Source organism: Haliaeetus albicilla, chromosome 23 (assembly GCF_947461875.1).
Source record: "Haliaeetus albicilla chromosome 23, bHalAlb1.1, whole genome shotgun sequence".
Taxonomy (NCBI): domain Eukaryota; kingdom Metazoa; phylum Chordata; class Aves; order Accipitriformes; family Accipitridae; genus Haliaeetus; species Haliaeetus albicilla.
This window is the reverse complement of record NC_091505.1, coordinates 23,723,837-23,742,432: the sequence shown is the minus strand read 5'-3', so window position 1 is coordinate 23,742,432 and position 18,596 is coordinate 23,723,837. Positions and strand designations below refer to the sequence as shown.

General features: G+C 41.2%; 1 long non-coding RNA gene across 8 annotated transcripts in view; it reads right to left on the bottom strand.

Annotated features, from left to right (window-relative positions):
- LOC138690756 (uncharacterized) overlaps nucleotides 1-18,596 on the bottom strand; it is an 87,019-nt gene that overhangs the window by 26,308 nt on the left and 42,115 nt on the right. For 5 of the 8 annotated variants that reach the window (XR_011329534.1, XR_011329541.1, XR_011329538.1 and 2 more), the window contains 2 exons: nucleotides 10,505-10,580; nucleotides 8,736-8,825 (listed from right to left, as the gene is read on the bottom strand). This is a non-coding gene — a long non-coding RNA (uncharacterized lncRNA). Of the gene's footprint in view, nucleotides 1-8,735; nucleotides 8,826-10,500; nucleotides 10,581-17,275; nucleotides 17,955-18,596 lie in introns of those variants that run through there. The other 3 variants (XR_011329540.1, XR_011329539.1, XR_011329536.1) reach the window with 3 other exon arrangements.

The following is an 18,596-nucleotide window of genomic DNA, read 5'->3' as shown; positions in this document are numbered from 1 at the left end:
TTCTACTTTTCTGACAGAAGGTATTTCTAAGATTCAAAACAAGCCAGCCTTTAGTAAATAATAATAACAATAACAGTATTAACAACAACAACCCCCTGTGCCCCCTCCCTTGCTGTACTCTGGTGCTACCTGTCTCTTTTGGATTCGCTCCCACCAAAACCAGTTTGTGCAACGCCAAACTGAAGAAAGTCAAGAGTCGCCACCCTCCGGGAGGGGAAGGGCAGAGCCCTGCTGGGGGGTGAGCCTCTGGCACTGCTTTGGCAGACCCGATTTCTCATGTATTTTGCTGTTACAGCACTGAGCACGAAGAAGCATCTTCTGAGCTTGTGGCCCTCAGCACTGTGATAGAGAGGACCTTCTCGGTTCCTGTAACAAGGCAGCTCCATGCTCGGCTTTGTGAGATATGATGCAAATATTATTTGAAAAAAGCAAGACCGACTTCTGCTGGCACAGACTCGTCAGAATTTGGATTAACCGCACTTTGGGGCACTTTTTATAAAGAAAAAACCTTTATGTTTAATTAAAAAATAATTCAAGATCAGAGGTTCAACTATTGGCCACTGCAGACATTGAATATCTTTAAAAAATACATTTTCTTATGACTTATCATGAGAGATTAACGCCCAGCAGTGATGTGAGAGAGAGGATAATACCCCCAGCTATATTCACAGACCTTTTCCAACCAGTGATCCAAGGACTAACTCACAGTTACATGATGAATCAGAATGGATTTATAATTTTTTTTTTTAAGTTTGTTAGCACAGAAGGCAGCACATAACTGTTTTGGGAGAGTTCCTGTCAATGCTGAAAGACAAATATTCTCCCCTTTCAAGGAGACCTATCCACACCATTATGCTCCTAAACTAGTAAGACACAATATACAAAGTCTTCCTTAACTTTGAAAATAAGACAGATGTATATAATTCAAAACTTTCAGGATTAATAAAACACATGAAGAATCTCAAAATGATGCCTCTAATTCAGCAAACACAGATCTAACTGGGCAACCCACGCAAGCAAAGTGGGTGTCCAGAGAAGAACACAGCCTTGCCCTCTCCACTCGTTGATTAATATTTTTAATATCCTCCGAGGAAGACCCTCCTGCTAGCACAGACCTGATGCAGAGGACACTGCCTGCATCCTCCTCCGGGGCCAGGAGAAGCATTGCCATGGCCAGCAGCAGGGCAGACCATGGCCATCGGGTCCCGGTGATGCTGCTCCCCCATGACCAACACTCAACGTCGACAGGAGTCAAACAAGAGTTGCGTTTGCCTCCCGTTATTCCCCTGCCCTAGCTCTGGACATTTACATTTGAAAATAGCATCTGTCACTCCCACAAACCAGGTATTTTTCTTTTCTGTTTGAACCTGAATGAAAAAAAAAACAAATCCCCAGGTGTCTGACATCAAAGCGTGGTAGAAGGAAACTAGTGGGATGGTGTTCTGGCATTAACGTGGCACTAGAAAGGAAGAGCAGATGGGCAGTGAGGAAGCAAATCCTGTTGAAATATGATTAAGTGACAGTGAAGATAAGGAAAACCATGAAAACTAAAGGGCAGGTAAGGGGATTTTAAGTGCAATATAAAAGGGGATTTGTGGCACATGTAATTCCTCCTTTAAATGTTGATTAAATATAGATTTTATTTTTTTTTTGCCTCTCAGTTACAGTTACAGATCATTTTGTTTCTGTCTATGCTCTCTGCAAGCATCAGTGAAAGCTAAAGGTGCTTGGCACTTTTGTATCTACTGTATGTTTATGTTTTATTCTTGCTCGCTAAATACATTTCCAACTAAAGATTAAAACAGGAGGCATAAAGAGAAGAATGTGCCATAAAGTATCTCCAGCGTTCTGAGAAAAAAAGCTCATGATTTTCTGGAAGACGATGGGTTCATTGCAACCATGCTCCAAATCAAGCTTTATCAATCACCATTTATGACTAGGCAAGCCTGGCTTCTAAGCATGTTGTTTCTTACATGTCGTTTGCCAAAGTAGAAAGTCTGCTGTAAGTATTATGGCACAGAGGACCTTGATTTTTTTTTAATTATTTGTGCTGATGCAATCAGTTGCATATTTCAATAAATTGTGAGTGAATCATCATTCTTAGCATTAACAGAAGTAGGTTTTATCCTCACCTTTCTGTCCATGCCCACCTCCACCGAGCCCAGCCCTCGCTATGCCATTTTTCTTTGAAGCTCATTTACAGACCTAAGCGGCCTGGAACAACCAGCCCTCCTGTTTCCCAGTGGGACAACCTGCTCAAGAGGCGGCCTTTCAAAGTGTTTCATCTCATCATTTCTATTATTTTCTCTGCCTCCCAGAGAAGATTTAATTCAGCCTTTAAATTTAACAGGATCCCTGGTGGAAGGGGGAGACAGGGAGGGAGCAAGGGATGGATGAAGAGAGGGAGGAAATACCTCGTGTCTCTTTTGGAGCCAATCCCATGCATTTTACTGAAATTTTCCGCAATCATAAATCCAAAGGGTTCCTCAAACACCTCTCCAAGCTGTGCTGCTCACTCTGGTCTGGCACGAACTCGGGGTGAAGGGGGAGAAGCAAAGGCGGGTGTCTGCAGGCAGGGCTGTTCACCCCAGCATGCCAGAAGAGGAGACCTCTGCACCAACCCTGCAAAACTGACATTATACTGAGATAAATATGTACCACTCTCTGGGTATCAATTCTGCACTTATTTTTATTTTGCATGGGAAATCCTGACTCATGCCTCTGGCTGGGATTGGGCACGTGTGATGTGTGCTCATCTACTATTGCTTGTGGCCAGTTAGAAAAATCATATAATCCACCGCGGGTTTAAAATATAATTTAAACCTGCCAAGTCTCATAACTTCCAAGAAGGCAAATTTACCATAAAGAGAATGGTTTCCACTTACTAGATTTTATATTCAGATCTCTGGCACACAGGCTTGCCACCAAAGAAGTCTTTTATGCAAGCACATAATCAACGGAAGCCTTCATTTTCATTGCGGTTAGATTTAATGTGATAATGAATATTCCAGTGTCAGCTCTGGGTAAACGGATGGGGTTTCACCTCAGATTCCCTCCTTTAAATATCTCATGCAGGCACACGCTTGCCGAGCGGTAAATAATTTAGCAGCACCAGCAGAAGGACACCTGAGATGTGTTCGAAACGCGGGCGTTATCTGCCGCGCTCATGTACTGCCCCGTGTTCCCGCTCTTGTAAACAGCATCAGGAGCGCAGCAAAGAGCGTAAAGGCTTTATTACCTATTTATACCTGCCCCTTGCAATGGAGAGCGCACAGGAAAAAACGCACGGCTTCAGCGAGCTGCCTGTGGAAAAATCCCCCGTGGGTGCACCACGGTCACCCATGAAGGTCCCACCGGGCTCATCACTGCTCAACTGGTTCAAGTGGGGAAGAGAAGGTCTGCGCAAGGAAGCTGGGCGATGTTGTCCCAGACCAACGCCAGAGCCGTGAGGAATCCACATTCCCTAATTGGCAGCCTTTATTTTTATTACAATTTGCAGAACTGCAGATGATATTTCACATTCATTTGAGAGTCTCTCTGCAGTTTGCAAACATTTACCCAGCCCATATGAGGCGAATTCTTTCATGCTCATTTTACAGACATGGAATGCGGCTGAATTAATATTACTGTGAAAACCTCCGCTGCCAGATTTCCCTGCCTGCATCACCATATTTTACCCTCATTACCTAAACTAGGGCTGCCTGGGGGAGCAGCTTTCCAACGTAATTGTTAGGGATCTGCTATTTCTTTGGGCTTTTCACCTATTTTGCAGTTATTGGCTGATATTTTTCCTCTCCTCCTTTTTGCCAGTTTCAAGTTTCCGCTCCGACACCAAATGCTTTCCTTTTTTTCTACCGCTGTTAACATTAGGCAGATCAAACAAACACAAACGTGTTTTCTCAAAAAATAATCATTAAGCATATCGTGAAGTTTCGTTCAAGTGACAGCTGAATATTTGTTTCATTAATAAGTAATTTGCAATTAATTTGTGGAGTCATTTCTAAAAGAACATTGTGATGTTTCCATGGTTCTAAAGTGGCAAAACACTAGTCATTTTTTGACAAAATTTCAGTACAAATTGCTCATACGCATCCACTGGAAAAATCCAACCTCTGATGAGGTGTTCCCCCATCAAGTGGGAACGTGGCTCCCATTAGTGTTAGTGGCAAAGCACCCACATACAATATGCAAATAACTGCACTATTTAGGATTTGAATTTCAGGTGCACGGGTGCTCACACTGCTCCATTCAAATGATTAGTAATGAAATTACTAAAGTTAAGGGTTTTTTTCCATATAAGGCTCATAAACAACTCTTCTCCATGCTGGAAGAATAACAAAATGTCCAATACAAATTGTTCAATCGATCCATTTTCAATCAAAAGGCTGGACGAATGAATGAGTGCCATCTGAAACTGAAGATGCTCCAGCTCACAAATGCTCCTGAGGCTCTAAAATCATGCCAGGAGTTACGGGCCACCCCTCCATCGGCTGAGCATCTCTCCTTGGAGGTCCAAGGGGCTCCATCCTCAAGCCTACGAAGGTCACCTTCTGCCTGGGCTGGAATAGGCATCATTTGTATTGACATTTTATTAAGAATTAAATAGCAGTTTACCATCTTTCACAATGTTTTTCCTAACCTTACAACCTGGCATGATTTGGGAATAACTAACACAGGAAAGTGTCTTTAATCCTGGACACCAGCACCACTTCCACTCTAAACCCCAGGACCTGATACCTGGCCAGCAAAGACTAAAGACATTTCTAAGCTGCAGAAACAATTACAATTGTTGCCATATCACGTTCTCGATAACCTTCCCCCAAAATTATAGGTTAGAGAGTTGTCTGTAATCATTAACTGCCTGAAGGAGAGAGATGCATTACCAAAGCAACAAACCTCTAATCAACAGAGTGGGAGCAGTGCAGAAGAGAAAATAACTCCTTAACAAGCAAGTTACAGTAGTTAAAAAAAAAAAAAATATCTGATTTGGCACATATAGTTAGCACCCCACAGTTGCAAAATTAAAATGATTAAAATGTTGGAAAAAGTGAACATCATAAATTTGTGCCTACTTGGGAATGTAATTTGCTAGAATTACACTTTTAGATGGAAGTGCTTACAGGTTTTCATATGCAGCAGCAAGAGGACCAATTATATTAACGAACTGACACAGCTCTGAAGTGACACAACAGAGAGCTGGTAAAAAAAAATTATCCAATGTTTATTTTTCAATTAAAAAGAAGAAAATCTATTTTTTAAAAACTGAAAAAAAAGCCCACTTTCAAGCTATCTTAATTGAGATTAACAGATAGCTAACTTGGTGTCTGGAAAGCAAAGTTCTAGACCTTTTTGTAAAGATATTTAACTGGAAGGGGGTTTTAATTTGTCAGAAAGACCAGGTTAAAATTAATATTTTAAAAACCGTTGCAATGCCATAACTTATGAGCTAAATACTAATAAAGCTGGAAAAGACAATCTATAAATTATCTGGCAAGAAAATCTGGAAACAATCAGCTATTTTGTGTCTTCCATCAATACACCGTGCTTTGCTACACAATGATTTCCATGATAAGATGTGACTTTGCCTTGAATGCAATTTGCAACCTATTAGCTTGATCCAGTTTCCACTGAAGTAAATGAAAAGATTACCATTGACTTCAATGAAAGCTGGATTAGACTCTGTTCACATTCACAGTGGGGAAAAAAAAAATCTTAATGATTATTTATGCCAGAAATTCCAATGTAAAAAGCAAAATTGGTGCAAATGTGTTGAAGAATTTGAAGAGAAAAATGAGCACAGTGGATATAAAATATGATTCCACTAAAAATTATAAGATTACTAATTACTCTGAATAAGCTTATAGAAATGCTATAGACGTAATTAAATGGCACAAATATACTTCGAAAACCAATTATAGCAATGGAGCAATGATTATACAGTTGCATTAAGAGTTAAAATAAAATATGATACCAGATAAATGGGTATATTAGAAAGGCATTATTAGATTTTTTTTTGCATTTATCCACCATCGAGTGCACCAACCCTTCAAGCTAGGGACAAATAGAAGAAAACAGATAGAGGAGAAAGATTGAGTTTGCTTGCTAAATATAGTCAGTAACAACTGAGCTATTTCTACTAGAAAAGATAAAAGGAGAGGTACCAGCTACCAATACATGACTTGCACAACAAATCAAAATACTGACTCTTATTCCCAGTCCCACAGTTCCACCAGAATTATCAACTTTTGTAAGTACCATACCATAAAAGAAGAGAAACTTGAAAAGGGTTTACTGCAGAAAGTTGAAACATCCCAGAGAAAACACAATATACCAATAAAGAGCCAATTATTGCAACCATCAATATTCGGCAGTGGACTACCAGAGGAAAAGATATGCAGATTCAATTAGGAAAAAATACAGCCATGCCTATTATTTGGCAGAAGAACATTACTTACAGATAGGAAAAGGGACACTCGCTTTGTTTGTATGTTTAAATAATAATTTGATACTTTACCCATTATGTCAAGAAATTAACATTTAGAGGAAACAAATACATGTGCAGTGTCACAAGTGAGTCACCTTCTGACTTAAAACTAAAATAAGTCATCCCTTGCTTTGCTCTCTCTTGTCCTTGAAATTCATATAGACCTAAACCACATACATATAGTATGTATCAGGTTTGCCAACTTTTGAAACCCAAGGGGAATATTCACCAATTGCCAGAAACTTGCTTAAATCACTTACGACCTTACCCGTTTTTAAAATTCAAACATAAACCAGGCAGAACTTGCATGGGGTTTTTTGTGAGAATTCCTCTCTGGTGCATTGGTAAATGCTTTTTTGGGAGGTTTCCACTAATAAACACCTACAGTTTATCCCTATTTTGCAGTCACAGGGAGATGGCTGGCAAGGGGTTTAGTTTATAAGGTCACACAGACTGTATCTGCCCCCAGGTACGTGTTGGGCCAGTAGCATTTAAAAAGGGGGGGGGGGGAGGAGAGAACAAAAATACCCCCTAAATTAGTCTTTTATTCTGCTTTTGCTATAATACTATAAAGACAAACAGAAACATCCACATGCTCAGCTATGCCTTGACTAAGCAAATCTCATAAATGTCTGAATTTCCCATTATGGCCATGATTTCTAGAGGGAGATGAAATCTTTACCTCTCTCTAAATTGATGGGAGTCTCCCTCCTCCCTTCAGATGCCAGAATATGGAAGTAGAAGACTATCCCTCTGAAGGCTGTATTTTATAATACTCTGATGAGATGCCTTTTGATTTAGTGTTTGCATGAAGGAAGAAAAAAATCCATGTAGTCTGCCAGCTCATCTAACCCAACTTTAATCACTTACTGTGTAGACAGCTATATCTGAGCTAGTCATCTAAAATCCCTTTAAAGTCAATGGTGAGAAATAGATGTTTTTAGGATGCAATTAATTGATTGGAAGGAAGAGGGATCTATCATATATGGAAAAGAACTGTGGCCCAGAGCGTTCTGCTTTTCCTCCTTTACTTTACATGGAGTTCACGCATCTGCACTGTAGTAGTCATCCAAAAGAGGTGAGAAGAATATCACCAATCTCTATTAACCAATCTCTTTTTTAAAAAAAAAAATCTCTTTTACTGTTGCTTTTCCCTTCTGTTTCTACATCTAGTCTCTCCTGGGACATCTGTTCGATTATTTACATTATAAGCCCATTAACCCCTCAAAGAAATGGGTTCCTTCATCTGATGGTAACAAAAAGCTTTGGATCATACATGACCACTCAGCTGAGCCAGAAGAACTGATCCATCAGGTTTAAAAAACACATTAACTGGTAGTTTTATGCCAATGGTCACAGAAATATTCAGAACTGGACAGATAAGAGAAAACTTCCTACCATTTCACCACTCTCCCAAGGACCCACAGGCCCTCCAGCTCCCAGGACTCTAGGTCATGTCCAAAATTACCAGAAAATTATGACAGTTACATATAGTCTAAGGAGCTGAGCTGTGATGATTTTCATGGAGACAGAGAAAAATATTCCCCCTCAAGAGGACATGGCATATCTGTCGACTTGAAAACATAGCAAACGTCAGGGGGGAAGAAAAATTAATAATAATAAATTTGTCTTCATCAGGTAAGTTCCAATGAAGCCAACTTGAAGTAAGTTTTGGCAGACTTGAATATTGTGGAGACCCCCAAACGCCTTTCTTTCACCTGATCTACCACCCAATGGATAGCCCTGTGCAATATTGTTCTGCTTGTACAAGTTGGTGAACCAGCCTATTTCCTCTCACCCACCAAAGAGCAACCATTGTACTGAGGATCTTTGAGAAATCTGCTGCTCACTCTGACATAAGGGAGTAAGTTTTGTTTCATGTTTTCCTTCTGCTGGGGCATTCATCTTCAAAGTGCCTCGCACGCAACCGGGGAGCCTTAGAAGCATATCAGGGGCAATTCAAAGAGCTTTGCATGGAGCAGGAGGGGGTTCCTGTTCAAAGCCGCAGCCTTGCATCTGCCAGAGAAGAGCAGATTCAAAACCGAAGAGGTCACTTCACCTACCTGTAGTGGGATCTCATATTCAGAAGACTCCAACTAAAAATAAGGGATATTTAGGCAGTGTGATAACTGAAGCCCTCTAGGCAATGCTCTTTCTCTCTCTCCCTCACACACAGACACATACAGAGCAATGCCTCCTTTAGAAAAAAAACCAAAACTGTAGGAGACATAATGGCCTCCAGAAAACTTACTCGCAGATTAGCTCTGTCTATAGCACCCTCCTGGTTCGAGCACGAAAGTTTCCAATGAGCTGGACCACCACAGACCTCTGCTCAAACCACCTGAAACAAGGGAACTACAATAAGCAGGTGTTTAATACATGACAGAGCGGTAAAAACACTGATTTCCTTCAATTACCCAATTTAATGCCGTATAGAGGAAATATCCTGCTTGGTTCAGAAATTACAATTATCTGTTCTGTGGTCAGACCTGGAAGCCCCTGGATAACATAAGGGCTCTGCTAGGATGGGCACTGTCTAAACACAGAGTAATACAGAGCTGCTTTCCCTAGAATTTACCATCTACATGGGAAACAGAAAAGTAGGGAAGAAAGTATTGTTCTCCTCATTTTATACATGGATAACTGAGACAAGGAGAGGTGCAGGTTCACATCACGATCAGATCAACAGACGTTTGATGTCATTGATGAGGTTAAGGAAATCAGAAGTGGGTTTTTAAGAGAAGCAGAAGTATAATAGCCTTGCAGATTATTTGTGGAGGCTTTGTATCAGGCACTTGACTTTTTTGAAAAAAAAAAACTATTCAGATTAAATCTTTGTAATGCCTGCTTTTTGATAAGAAATAAGTAGCTCTGCAACTGCAAGGAAGTCTCCTATTTGCTACTGAGAGAGGGCAGTTGCATCCATGGGAATTTATCCCACTGCCCCAAGTTAGCAGGGTCTGTCCCTGCTCCCACTGCCATCGCACATCTGATGCTAGCCACCTCCCTCTGCCTTCAAACATTCACTGCTGCAGATACAAACCCCATCTTCGTATACAGTTTCTACCATCTGTAATAGTTCCTCAGTACCTACTGTCTTCAAGGACTTATTTTTTCTTTTTTTAAATATTTGATTAAAATGCACATATTGTAGTTGTCTTATTAAAAGCTGTAAAGCTTTTGGGACAGTCTTTGTCTGAATGGCACTTCACATATACAGTCTCATTACTCCCTGTATCTTTTTTTTTTTTTATTAGAAGTACCTTGTTTTGTTTCTCTTTTGAACTCAATTAAACATTTCCTCCGTTGCCACATGCTTCATTTTGCTGCAGTGCTGACTGCAGTATTTCAGATTCAGCGTGCTTACTCCAAGTTCGGTTTGTAACAGCAGGCCAAGACGGATCATAAACTTTATGCCTGATTCCGCTTCTTATGTAACATTTGGTTTTTTTCAAATTTTCCTACTTAGCAAATGTATTATTCCTGTAAAACACCTGATCAAATATACTGGGATCTGGGAGATAATTCCAAAATTTAATTCAATTGTAAAATTATGCATGTACTACATATACTCACATATAGCGTAATTTGCTACAAGGCATGTCTCAAGAAGAGCTCACCATTTTGAGACCCTTTCATACCCTAAGGCAGCTAGAACACACACTATGCTGTACAACCTGCTTTCAGAGGATTCCAAAGCTTGTATTTGCAGTGTGTTTCCTTTTTTCCATATCTTATTCTCACTTCTGTTGCTCTTGCAGTGACCTCACCTGGAGCAATGAGGCTGCAAGCCCTCCATAGGTCTTCACAGAAAGAGCAATTGGTTTATGCCCCATATGTTTCCCAGGTTGTAAAACAGCGTAAAAGTACAAATGAAGAGCCTCGTACTATTTTTCTTCCCGCTGTGTGCAATCAAGCCAGAAAGTATCCTGTACTCAGAAAGAACCTGCAAATTACCCCAGTGTACCTGACCCACCAGCAGTAATACAACATTAGGACTATTTTCCCCCACTCACTCACATCGTCGGCACGGTGCTGGCTCTTCTCCTGCTGAGCTCCTCCAGCAGGTCTGCGATGCTGCCTCTCTCCATGATGCCTAGTTTGAAAGAAAAATCCTGAATGTGAACTAAATACAAACCTGGGCCACCAAAATATGTGAAGCATTTTTAAAGAACTTTACATCACTTTACGTATTGCAGAATTGACCCCACGTATCTGCGAAGTTGGAAACTGAAACAGATTTAACGCAGCTAAGAAATAACCACGGGAAAGCATTTCAGATTCAGCCAAGTATGAATTAAGGCAGTCTATCTTCTTCAAAGAAAGTTGAGGCTACCTTTCATTACATTCAACTACATCAATTATATAGAGCTCTAATGGAAAAGGTTTTAAAAGTACAAAGGTAAAACAAACAGCATTACTGCAATGTCCAGTAGGATGAAACAACTTCCTTACACAGTAGGTACAATTACAAAATTACTAAAAAAAGGAAGGAAGGAGGAATGGAAGGAGGGATTTCATGTACCTTCACCAGACTCACTGTGACCATGACATAAACCCGGGACACTATAGCACATACATTTGGGAAATCAGCCCCCATGTCCCCAGCCTCACTGCCAGAGCTCAGATCTGAACTCTCTATTTCTGTATGTCCTATTTGCTTCTAACCAGAGAAGTACGTTATTTCATAAATGCAAAGTTTTGGATAATGTTGCGTTTAAGTCTCTTCAAATTGTGTATGTACTGTCCCACAATGTTGCAAACTATTTACTTCACTCTACTTTTACCCACCTTTTCATTTGCAGGATGTGTGCTATTCAGCTCTATATTCCTTAAAAGTTGGATATCAAGTTCTTCATATGCCTAATTTGGGCTTAATTTGAGGCTGGGGTAAATCGTTACAACTCAGATGAAGTCAATAGGAGCACAGCGACTTACATCAGCTTTGTGTCAGTAAATACTGACAAGATTGATCTCAAACTTTTTCAGAACAAAAGATTTTTGAAGATGGATTAAACAACATAAATGCTGAGCTGTTTTCCTAGACTGCAAATGGCATAACACATGCTTTGTGTGACATCTCTGAATTATCCCTTCGTGGTAATGTTGACATTACATGGTATTGACTCATGGAAGAAGCTTAAATACCCTTTTAAGTTTTCAAGACTCTTTGACAAAGCACTATTTCATTAACAAAATGTTAATGGAATCTAGGAAGCTTGAATATACAGTATAGCCTGCTGGTTTCAAGAAGCTCTGTTCACTGACTGAGAGACGTGACTGCAACAGAGCAATGTAATTCTTATTTTTAGGCCAACAGAAAAGGGAGCATCTCAAGCAGGCCACTCATCAGTTGAGAAAGGAGGACCCAAGGCTACTTCCACAGCGCTCTACTAAAGGGCTACCACACCTTCTGCTGGAGAAGGGCAAAATAGCACAAACAAGAAAATGCAGCATACAAGGTACACTAGGAGAGACAACAGGGCTGACCTTGGCTTGGAGCTAAGGCTTCTCCCTTGTGAAAAGGAGGAAGACTAGGGAGCATTGCCATGCAGCATTGCCATGCTCTGGGGTCATGTTTGGGAAAAGGGTCATTGCATGCCTACAGCTAAAATTGTTGGCTCTAAATAACCTGCTAATGACACAAATGGCTCTCAAATAAGTACAGGGCTTTATATTCAATGGGCTTACTGCTAGGAACAGATCCTGGCTTCCAAGTTCTTGAGCCGACCGATTTCTAAGGTCCAATAGAACATTAGATGGTTTATGAACAACCACCCACAAATCTTATTATCAATAAACTTGTAACTATTTATAATGCATGCTGCTCGTGACTGTGACATGCTCCCAACACCTTTTCAACATTGAACTCCATATAGATATCATTTCTAAGTTGAATCTTTGCATGCAGGGTGACAGACCATTTCAAGGGGGAAGTTTACTCACACATTGAATAGTAGAATTTCTAAAGTTAAGCTTTTCTGCTGTTTTCTAGATCTGCAATTGCTTTAAGTAATAAGGAAAGCCATTATTAACAAAAGAGATTGGAAGGGATGGGCAGGGAAATACTAAACCTCTGTCCATTTGCTTGCTTTCTGCATTTGACAGCATTTTCTGTACCAGCAGCTTCCACATTTCCTCCTCAACAGTCCATTTCCTCTTTTATATGGACTCACATAAAGTAACAAGTGGAAGAAAATCAAGCAAAAAAGAAATGAAAAATTCAGTGCATAAATGCAAAACTTGACTGAGGCATTCAAGGGCCACCTTACTGCCTGAAACTGCTTCTTTTTAATTGTTTAGATTTCAAGTTGATAAAATCCCCAGTAGTAAAGATAACTTCTCCTGACTGCCCAGTAGAAGGCATGATGAGAAGTTGTCTGGAAAGGGGGGAAGGTCTCTGAGATACATTTGTTTGCATCTGTGCAATATATTAAAAAATAAATAAATAAAGACAGTGGTACAGCTGCATATACAAATAACAGAATCAATCAAACATGGCAAAGCTGTGAAACGCGTCTGCGTTCGGGTACTGATGACTGGATTAAAGGGCGAAGTAATCCAGGTGTTAATGAGACAGGAGTCAGGGAGCCTCGTGGGACCGCGCTCCACGCCTGCCACCACCAACGCCATAGGCAGTTTTGCCTCCAGCGTTGATGGGATCGGGGCCGAGGATTATAAAGGAAGAGGGAGATCCTCAGCTGACATTTTTTAACTGGTGGACAAAGGGCATGTTTGCTGGCTGAAAACAGGCATTTTGGTGCTATAGCAAAGCTTCATACACATCTACCCAATTCCTACGTAACCGAGAGCGAAGTGATGCTGATGGTCGCTGCTGTTGCCAGGTTAATGCTCTCCTTCACTGCATCTTACCCTCTTGTTTTTGTTTTTTTAATTCAAGTCAAATTACCTTTGCCTCAAGAGGTGCACAGCAACTACAGTATTAATTGCAGTCAGGTCCCCAAAGAGAAGAAAAATACTCCTGTAGAAAAGGACGAAAGGTTTTGTGCCAGGCTGCACGTAAAGCACAGATGATTCATTTTTCCAGATACCTCACATGCTCTCAAAAGGAGCGGAGGAAAGCTGCACCGCCTGAAGAGCGCTTGGCTGCACTGCACCGGTGCAGAGGAGCCCTGCAAATCCTCTGCTCGGGGGGATTCGTTCCAGCACAAGGCAATTCCACCTTTCAACTCACTACAAAAACACAAAAGTGCCCAGAGCACATCCTTGGCAGGCAAAGCAGCCCCCCGGACTGTCCTCCAGACATGGTTGTTAGAGGGCACTCCTTCAGTTAGGAGAGTTTCCTCAAAATCTCGATGTAACGAAATTAAAAATAAAAGATCGAGGCTCTCCAAGAATAAGCAAGTAAAGTCCCGAATGGTCGCTACGGTAATAATGGCCATACCAGCATCAGTGGAGTTTAACCTCTGCGCACGATGAATACAGCTTATAAGCAGAGGATCCAGGTGATCTCGCTGGGCTCGATATTCCTACTCCTATGGAAATGCAGTAACCTAATAAAAGAGAAAGGAAGAACACAGGGAACATTCCCCAAAGGTTTCTTGGAGAATACCATAGGTTTTGGTGTAAAACAACTTAAAGCACTTATAGAAAAATTGAAATTCAAGGGAATTATAGGAAGAAAGACGTTTCAATCTTGACCGCAAAGTATCGCACTCAGTCAAGGACACTGAACTTTGTGATCTCGCTGGGGTCGTGAATTTTCCACATGAATTAACAGACGTCCATTGAGCCGCAGTGCCCAAGCAGGACTTTTATCCTGGCTGAAGATCTGCCCCACAATGTTCGCATCCCATTGCCAGGAAAGCATCTCCCACCCTCCAGATAGCATTGGTCAAAGCCGTTTGTGAATAACCACTTTATAATGCGAGACACTTACTATGCAGTGGGTCACTGGTAGCAGGGTTGAAAAAGGGACATTCAGATCTAAAATCACAAGCCTCTATAGTCAACGCTGAAAAAATTAGCTCTGTCTCAAAGGCTCTTACAGACCTAGGAGGATCAACACGTTCAAAGAACAGATTGCTGCAGTCTGTTAGCAAAGGTTAGGGAAAGCTGAAAACCTTAAGGCCTTGCAAATCAATCTGTGTATTGCACAAAAGTTTCTCCTCTTCCAAACCTGAGACAAATGCAGATTGTATTCATCATACTTTTAGAAAAACCTTTAATCAAAATCTCTCGCTCTCGTTTGAACAAGGCTACAACACTCCAGAGATACAAAGACAACTGGAAGGCAGAAGTTTTGCAGAAGGGGCATTTTACTTCTAAAACTCCTCTTCATGCCCCTCGTGGTTACACAGATTTCTAGTACCCTGTCAACTCAGTATATTTACACCCATCTTTTTCTTCAGCTGCCACATTTAGCCACAAATGCTGTGACTGTAAATTAAAACACTTTTTTAAAAAAATGCCTCAACTACTTCTGCAATTGCATTAACATAAAACTCACTGGATGCAACTGGCACTACATGGTAGGATTTTTCTTTCCTATTCATAGGAAGGAGTTGAGCTGAGCTGAGCAGTAGCCCATCATCCTACCTGCCACTCAGGCACCTCTCTCACCAGCTCTTCCTCAAGGAGGATGTTCATTACTGCAGAAGAAAAACACCTGTGTAGTATCAGGCACTGCTGAGTTTCTTGAGGTAAGAGGATATTTACAATCTCTGTAGTACAACTATAGGAATCAGCCTTTTCTTTTTTTTTTTTTTTTCATCTCTGGATGGGTCTTTAAGTCAAAAGATCAAAGAACTGAGAATAGGTATACAGAAAATGATAATCCCAACACAGAGAGCTTCCAATCATAAATACTTGTCATTCTTGGTATAATATGCAACCTTCAATATACTGTTCTGTTTCAGGCACATTTAAGTACCCTATAGAAATTACTTTATGCTGCTATTATTCCTAAAGTACTTCAGATGAGTTTGGATCCATCATCATTCATCATGTCAGCCACTCTACGGATAGTTACACACACTTTGTCTGCTCAGTTTTATCAAATAGCTAGCCCTAGGTTTTATTAATTTTCACTGGTTTGCAGAAATTACAGAGCTCTTATGCTTATTTATAAATTATATCCTAACTTATATCCATTTTCAGTGAAAAGCAAGCAGTGCTTTAGAGATACATTAGGTCTTCTGGTGCTGGTACTTCCATAAGAAGGGCATCCCAAATCTTGCCTTGTTGCTTGTAGCTTACCTTTCTCTGTTGTTTCTGTTTGCTGGGATTTAAAGTTAAGGAGAAGCATTTCTTGTTGTTGCTGATAACTGCATTCCCGAGGGCAACAATTGATTTGTATGGTGGGTCTTTCTCTTTTTGGATGTTCAGCAAGCTGAGTTGACTTCAAACCTTTTACTCTTCAAACAATTTTACATCTGTGGGATTAGTAAGCATCCCTATGTAATCAAAGATAGAGAAAATCTGAACTTCCCTTGTCATGATAAAGGAGGAGAGAAAACCGGTGGCCAGTGTATTGCTGTCACCATCTAGTGTGGGGTTTTGCTCGCTTTTCCATAAATCGCAAAATTTTTGGAAGAGCCAACAGAATTGGTCATTACAGAAAGCAGCACACTCCAGCAAATCCACTCAGCAGCAGACTATCCAAACCCAAGCTGTAGGGTTGTTGGTGAATAGAAAATGCGACATTCACAGGAATTTCATTCGAAAACTTCTCCTGAAGTGAGGTAGAGAAAACTACACTATTTTAATAGGGTAATGTGGCAGCTCAACAAAGCTTTAACTGTCACCACGGACTGGATAGCTTTGTGCAAACAAACTGGTATTTGGTGGGAAGAGCAGCAAAGGTCTCAGCAGACACATTAGAGCTTACGTACATGAGGCTTCCGAGAGGAACAGGCTAAAATTTTAGAGGGAGGATGGAGCCATGGGATGTTTGATGTCAGCAAGAAACTTCTTGACAGCAGCCAGCAAGCACGTCCCAGCGTGCGTGCATGCACGTGGTGTAGCTACAAAACTGAGCAAGCCTCCCCAAAATGGCTGCAGCCATCCTCCTCTTCTCAACCAGGGAGAAACGTCTTTCTCAGGGATATAATGGGGCTCTCCTGAGGGTACATAACTACCTCCTAGCATTGTCAAGATGATAGGCAGCGTGAATTAACCGCAATCCACAACAGTTTTCCAAAATGCTCTCCCCTCCCATAAATTATGCTGTGTACTGTTTATATACTTACGTATGTGAAGGTGTACAAAATATCCACTTATCTAGCATGCATAAATCACATTTTAAATATACATGTGTAAGCACATGTACGTGTTAAATCAACATGATGTTAGTTTTTGTACTTTCAGTGGAAATCACCCCCCCATTATTGTCAAAGCCACAATTGTTAATTTAACAGTTCTACTGCAAATAAAGAAAAGGAAAAGCAGAACAAATATTTAGCATATATATATATTCAAAATATTGTATACGTTTCCTCTAGAATGTTACTTCATTAGATTTTATACAGCACTTCTCTCCTCCTGGATGACTTCTTGCTCTGTAAAAGCTGTGTAAGAGGCACAGTGTAAATCAGAGCAAGCCCTGGTGGAGCGAAGAAAGGCATCGCATCCAGAGCCCCGGCCGTGCAGCACAGCCACCGCGAGGCCACGCAAGCCCCGTGTGGCATCCACAGCATCAGTCCCGCGAGCCCATGTTTCAAAGAAACAGCAAAATGGGGAAGGACCTACTCAGGCTGTGGACCCCACTGGGGTGGCTTGGGGTCTGCAGCTCCTGCAAGCCTCCCTGCCACATGGGCACCTCTTGGCCACCTTGGGCATCCCTGGAGATGGAGCTTCCCTCCGCCCTGGCAGCTTCATGGGTACAGAGAGTCCCGGAGGTGGTTCCCATCTTCAAACACTTCCCTTTGGAGCACTTAAGCCACCTGTTCAGCGTAGTAAAATATCCAATCCATTTAATGAGGCATCCGGTAAAACAATTCCTTTGAAGTCCCTCAGACCATGACAGCAATTAACTCAAGACCCATCTTCACTTTTGTTGTTTTACCTACTCTCGTTCAAGATCAACAACATCACTGGTGGTGCAAATTATTTCCCTGCATAAGCAGTACGGGAACGTGTCTCACATCCAGCAGTTACAGTCAGCTGGCAAAGTGACCTGATTGCAATTACAGCCACAACGCGTGGTTTCTTCAACGTCCCTGGGCTCATCCGCATTTTTTTAATAACCTCCATTTTGCAGACATAAGACTGTAAGGCAATTCATCACGTTTACTACTGGCAGCATTTAGATACGTAGCCTACTGTACATGTAGATGAGGCGGGTAAGGATGGCATCACAGGAGAACGATACACGCAAATGGGATCGTGAACTGTGGTTCCTCTCGGTAAAACTGTTCCCGAGCACATCGCACTTCAGTATTACATATACACGCATCTATTAAAAAACTTTTACCCAAATGTACGCAATGGGTACTATTCGCATCACAAATTGTATATAACAATGCTCACTAAAAAGCAAATGTGACATCAAGTGGACTATAAATAAATACAATTTTTAAAAAGCCAAAAAAATCTAACTGAAATACGAGTTTCTCCACAGCAGAAAATTAGAGAAATGAGGAAGAAAGCAAGCAACAGATACACGAGCAGAGATCGTTAGTCTAAAAATGCCCTTGGAACAAACTTTTTCAAGGTTTTCTGCTTGTTTTGTTTCTGTTTCTGTTTTTCTATTTGTTTTGGGTTTTGTTTTTAAAGTGAGCAAGAATAAGGATAAAAGGAAACTAATTCCCCACTAAAGGGCCTCCTACGGCCCGAGCGGGACAGCCTGCTGACTCCAGCCACAGCGCCGTAACCTCTGCGAGGGGGAAGGCATCTGAGCGCACACATCCCCTCGAACGAGGTTCGAGACAACGATTCTCTCCGATGGCAATACAGATGTCACAGGGAAAAGAAAAGAGGATCCCAACCCTTCTCCTTCTCTGTACGTCCGACGACGCCACCTGCATCCTATACGTTAGTCTGTTGGCCAAGATTGCATCTCCAGACCCCCGAGGGCAGAACGACACACCACTCCGAAGTATAAAAGACAGGACAAATGGTCACAGCCTGGAATTTCTATTCTGTGACGAAT